A 6,173-nucleotide genomic window follows, 5' to 3' on the forward strand; every position below is an offset into this window, starting at 1 on the left:
CATTTACTTCCCTTCTAGGAACACTTAGTTTATTTTCTATAGTTAAGAGTCTCTTACAGTTTCCTATAGTTAAGAGTCTCATATGGATTTCATCTTATTTTTCCTTCCCTTCCCCTATGTTTAATCTGCTGAATTTCTTAAATTCCACATAAGTGAAATCATATGGTAGAATATTCTTAAATTAATTCTTAATAAATTTACAACTATTATGAGAATCTGAGTTCCTAGTTCTATATAAGTATTGAGCCATAATTAATTATTTGTTGACTTTACAAAAATTAAAGAATTTTATAGAAGTAGGGTGCCTGGGTGGCTCAGTTGATTAAGTGGCTGCCTTCAGCTCAGGTCATGATCCCAGGTTCCTGGAATCAAGGCCCACATTGGGCTCCTTTCTCAGTGGAGAGCCTGCTTCTTCCTCTCCCTCTTCCTGCTGCTCTACCTACTTGTGTTTGCTAGCTCTCTGATAGATAAATATAATGTCTTTATCTATAAAAATATATATTTTTAAAGATAAAGTCTTTAAAAAAAAAAGAATTATATGGAAGTGCCTCAATGTCACGTCACATATCCTAATAGAGTATTTTTGTTGTTGAATTTATTCTCCTACATTAAAATATGATTAAGATACATAGATATAAACTACATATAATATTTTAGGGAAGTAAAAATGAACATAATTGATAATACCTTGAGTAGAAGATATGAATAACAGAGATTATTGCTCTTGGCACCATTAACTGATAACTGGTCAAGACTGGTCTTAAAGCTTTTTTTTTTTTTTAACCTCCTATAGTTTTTGAATATGCTTTCTATTTCTAGTCTGGTTTAGTCTATATCTCAAACTTTAAAAAAATAATGTTTTACAGAATAAAATCAATTTGTATTACCTCAAGCAGAACCATATTCATAATAATTTATCAAAAGCACTTTTAATTAGTAAGCTGTTAGAATACTTAGAATTTAGGAAGACATTTAGAAGAAGTTATATTTTATTAACTTACTTAACTTCATTTGAAAGAAAAATTAAGCTTTGACTAGTACTATCAACATTAACATAAAAATTTAATATATATTTGATCATCAAATGTTATTGTACCCTGAACCTGACCATGCATTCCTTTATGCTTATTTTTTATTTGTTTTTATCTAAATATTTGTTCCATAGGTCAAAATGGAAAGGTTTTGCAAGCATTATGAAACAGCAGCTACAAATCTGTTGTTAAACTTATAATAATGAGAAACACATGGATAGGTCTCCTTGAGTACTAGAGTTCCACAGTTCAGGGCAAAAAAGTGAGGATGGACATTTGGGAGCTTATTGCTAAGTTCATCATTTTTTGGAGACTAAAACAGGATGCTCCAATCAAAATATGCCAAATTATCTTGTAATAGAATTTATTACAGATACAAAACTGTGTTAGTCACGTTATATGTAGTCAACTATTTACATTTTCACAATCAGTTTTCACATTTATGTTTATGTCCTTTCTTTTGTGTGCAACTGTTTAAAAAGTTGCTTCAATGATATGTAAGCCTTGAATATAGCTGTTCCCAGCTTCTACTGTTTTGAGATTTTAGGAGGCTCAGTAAATATAACCTCCTTTACCATTCCTTAGTTAAAAAATTTAAGAGCAAGAAAGAGAAAGCAGTGAAGTCAGGTGGGTGGAGTTCAAATTTTCAACTGAATATGGCTCTATTTTTTTTTTTTTTTTAAATCATCTCCCAGCTCTTGGAACACCAAAACTGAATTTGCCTATCTAGGACAGACTGCAACGAGTGGCCAAAACTTCTCTGTGTACTACTTGGGGCACTAAGAGAACAGATGACTGTAGCTCTTCTCTGGCTCAAGATGGAGAAGCACAAGAGGCAAAGCTGTGAGTATCTAGTCCCTCCTCCCAAGCTTACTGTTCTGGTCACCCATCCTATTTCCCTGGAAATCTAAGGGTGGAGCAAGAGGCCAGGATATCCAGGGAAGCACCCGTTGATGTAGTCAGAACTTCAGGAAAGGAAAAAAATCCCAAGAGGCCTCTTCACTTATTTTCCCTATATGTGCTTCATGTTATCAAATAATTGTTTCCACCAAAGGAACTTCATTTATTATCTAGTAAATATAATTTCCAATTAAATTAATCAAGTCATATAAAACCAACTCACTAGGGGCACCTAGGTGGCTCAGTGGGTTAAAGCCTCTGTCTTCGGCTCAGGTCATGATCCCAGGGTCCTGGGACCAAGCCCCGCATGGGGCTCTCTGCTCAGCTGCTTCCTCCTTTCTCTCTGCCTGCCTCTCTGCCTACTTGTGATCCGGCCTGTCAAATAAATAAATAAAATCTTAAAAAAAAATAATTGCCTAGTAGAGAGGATGATCAAGAGATAACCAATACTCTCACAAATGAGTTAATATTATTTCAAATAAAAGCAAAGAAATCTGCCATATTATTTAGCTTCCATTAAAGTGTTATTTAAATTTTTTAAATACTTCATCTAGGTCGGTGACAATACTTACTACCTTGGAGGCTCTCCAAAGATCAAGGTATTATGGATTCCCTCTTCATTCTCTGAGGCAATAAATCACTTCTTGTTCCTTTTATTTAGACATTTAATTACATTAAATGTCACTGCAAAACAGGAAAACTTCTTATTTTGCAACTTGCACAATAAAGCCACATCTCTGGTGATAAGTAGTCATCAACCACATGCTGAGTTCTTATTTCAAAAAGATTCTATAAATAATAGTATCAGTACTGGTAAATATTCATTGAGAGTCTAGTATTTAGAAAACACTGTACAGGGCTCTTAATATTCATTCTTTAACTTATTCTCCAACTAAGGCTCAGAAAGCTTATATAAATATCTCATGAACACACAGCTTATAAATAATAGACACAAGATTTAAACCCTAATTTTTTTTATTCCAAATATGTGCTGCTTTTACTCTACTACCTCATGGTAAAGGAAGAGTACTAGTTCTGAATTTGTATAAGTAAGAACTCCTATGCTCACTTATTGCATACATAAAAAAGGAAAGGTAAAACAATGTTTTCTGCTATGAAAGATTAAGAATTTCAACTTATACTAAGGAAATTTTTCCCTTCTCTTCTTGCTCACTCTTTCTCTATTAATACTCTATTTTTAGTATACCTATTAGTAATAAATTTTGTAATTTTAAATATTACTTTTAAAACTTATTTTTCTTGAGCTATCAAATTTTTTAAAAAGATTTTATTTATTTATTTAACAGACAGAGATCACAAGTAGGCAGAAAGGCAGGCAGAGAGAGGGGGGGAAGCAGGCTCCCTGCCGAGCAGAGAGCCCCATGCAGGGCTTGATCCCTGGACCCTGGACCCCAGGGTCCTGGATCCCAGAACCCTCATGACCTGAGCTGAAGGAAGATGCTTAACCCACTAAGTCACCCAGGCACCCCTTGAGCTATCAAATTTAAGTGATATTTCTTGATGCCACTTTACAATTGTGTAATGATTTCTTAGACAGATTTTTGTTTCCCCTGGTATTTCTAATTGTCTTTGTTTTTAGTAGTGAGAAATAAATTCTATGACTTCACGTTACCACTAAAATTATTCAAATGTTTAATTATAGTATTTGTTCGAATAACTCTTCGTGGAGGTATTCTACTTGGATTTAAATTAACTGACCAATGCCAACCTGAAATTACTTTTCTTTGTAACCTTTAATTAAATCTACTCTTTCTTGGATAGTACGTCTTCTTTTTCTTCATTTTGTTGGAGAATATTATGTAGGTTTTTTTTCTTCAGAAAGTGTGTAAAAATAAACTTTCTAAGTTCTTGCACTTGTAAAAATACTTTTATTTTCCTTCCATACTTGATAGTTTCATGGCATATAGAATTTTAGATTCAAAATTTTGCCATTAGAGCTTTGAAAACATTTCTCCATTTTTTAAAAATTTTTTTTATAAACATATAATATATTTATATCCCCACAGGTATAGGTCTGTGAATCACCAGGTTTACACACTTCACAGCACTCACCATAGCACATACCCTCCCCAATGTCCATAATGACACCCCCTTCCCCCAACCCCCCTCCCCCCAGCAATCCTCAGTCTGTTTTGTGAGATTGAGTCACTTATGGTTTGTCTCCCTCCCAATCCCATCTTGTTTCATTTATTCTTCTCCTACCCACTTAAGCCCCCATGTTGCATCACCACTTCCTCATATCAGGGAGATCATATGATAGTTGTATTTCTCCGCTTGACGTATTTTGCTAAGCATGATACCCTCTACTTCCATCCACGTCATCGCAAATGACAAGATTTTATTTTTTTGATGGCTGAGTAGTATTCCATTGTGTATATATACCACATCTTCTTTATCCATTCATCTGTTGATGGACATCTAGGTTCCTTTCATAGTTTGGCTATTGTGGACATTGCTGCCATCAACATTCGGGTGCACGTGCCCCTTTGGATCACTACGTTTGTATCTTTAGGGTAAATACTCAGTAGTGCAATTGCTGGGTCATAGGGCAGTTCTATTTTCAACATTTTGAGGAACCTCCATGCTGTTTTCCTGAGTGGTTGCACCAGCTTGCATTCCCACCAACAGTGTAGGAGGGTTCCCCTTTCTCCACATCCTCGCCAGCATCTGTCATTTCCTGACCTGTTAATTTTAGCCATTCTGACTGGTGTGAGGTCAGAATGGCTAAAATTAACTAGAGACATATAAACTACCACAACTGAACCAGGAAGAAATAGAAAGCCTGAACAGACCCATAACCAGTAAGGAGATTGAAACAGTCACCAAAAATCTCCAAACAAACAAAAGCCCAGGGCCAGACAGCTTCCTGGGGGACATCTACCAAACATTTAAAGAAGAAGTAATTCCTATTCTCCTGAAACTGTTCCAAAAAATAGAAATGGAAGGAAAACTTCCAAACTCATTTTATGAGTCCAGCATCACCTTGATCCCAAAACCAGACAAGGATCCCATCAAAAAAGAGAACTACAGACCAATATCCTTGATGAACACAGATGCGAAAATTCTCACCAAAATACTAGCCAATAGGATTCAACAGTACATTAAAAGGATTATTCACCACGACCAAGTGGGATATATTCCAGGGCTGCAAGTTTTGTTCAACATCTGCAAATCAATCAATGTGATACAACACATCAATAAAAGAAAGAACAAGAACCATATGATACTCTCAATAGATGCTGAAAAAGCATTTGACATAGTACAGCATCCCTTCCTGATCAAAACTCTTCAAAGTGTAGGGATAGAGGGCACATACCTCAATATTATCAAAGCCATCTATGAAAAACCCACCGCAAATATCATTCTCAATGGAGAAAAACTGAAAGCTTTTCCGCTAGGGTCAGGAACACGGCAGGGATGTCCATTATCACCACTGCTATTCAACATAGTACTAGAAGTCCTAGCCTCAGCAATCAGACAACAAAAGGAAATTAAAGGCCAAATCGGCAAAGAAGAAGTCAAACTCACTCTTTGCAGATGATATGATACTATATATGGAAAACCCAAAGACTCCACTCCAAAAACACTAGAACTTGTACAGGAATTCAGTAAAGTGTCAGGATATAATGCACAGAATGCACAGAAATCACTTGCATTTCTCGACACCAACAACAAGACTGAAGAAAGAGAAATTAAGGAGTCAATCCTATTTACAATTGCACCCCAAACCATAAGATACCTAGGAATAAACCTAACCAAAGACACAAAGAATCTACATTCAGAAAACTATAAAGTACTCATGAAATAAATTGAGAAAGACACAAAGAAATGGAAAAATGTTCCATGCTCCTGGATTGGAAGAATAAATATTGTGAAAAAGTCTATGCTACCTAAAGTAATCTACACATTTAATGCAATCTCCATTTTTAAAAAAATCTGTAGTGTTGCTATAGAGAAATCTGATAACTATTATGTTCATTTCATTATTTGTAACTTCTACCTACTAACTTACATAGAGTCTTACTTAGTTCTCTGTGTTATCAGTTGTTGATAAAGAGTCTTGCAATCAGTTTCCTTGTTGAATGTTCTAATACTATCTGCATTCTCGCTTTCATAAGCAGTGCTGTTCCAGCACAAACTACCCCCTCTGCTGCAGTCTTTCATGTATTTACTCTGCCTTGTGACTTTTTAAATGCGGGTTTATCTGTCAGTTATTCACTT

The sequence above is a fragment of the Mustela lutreola genome, chromosome 8 (genome assembly GCF_030435805.1).
Source record: "Mustela lutreola isolate mMusLut2 chromosome 8, mMusLut2.pri, whole genome shotgun sequence".
Classification (NCBI taxonomy): domain Eukaryota; kingdom Metazoa; phylum Chordata; class Mammalia; order Carnivora; family Mustelidae; genus Mustela; species Mustela lutreola.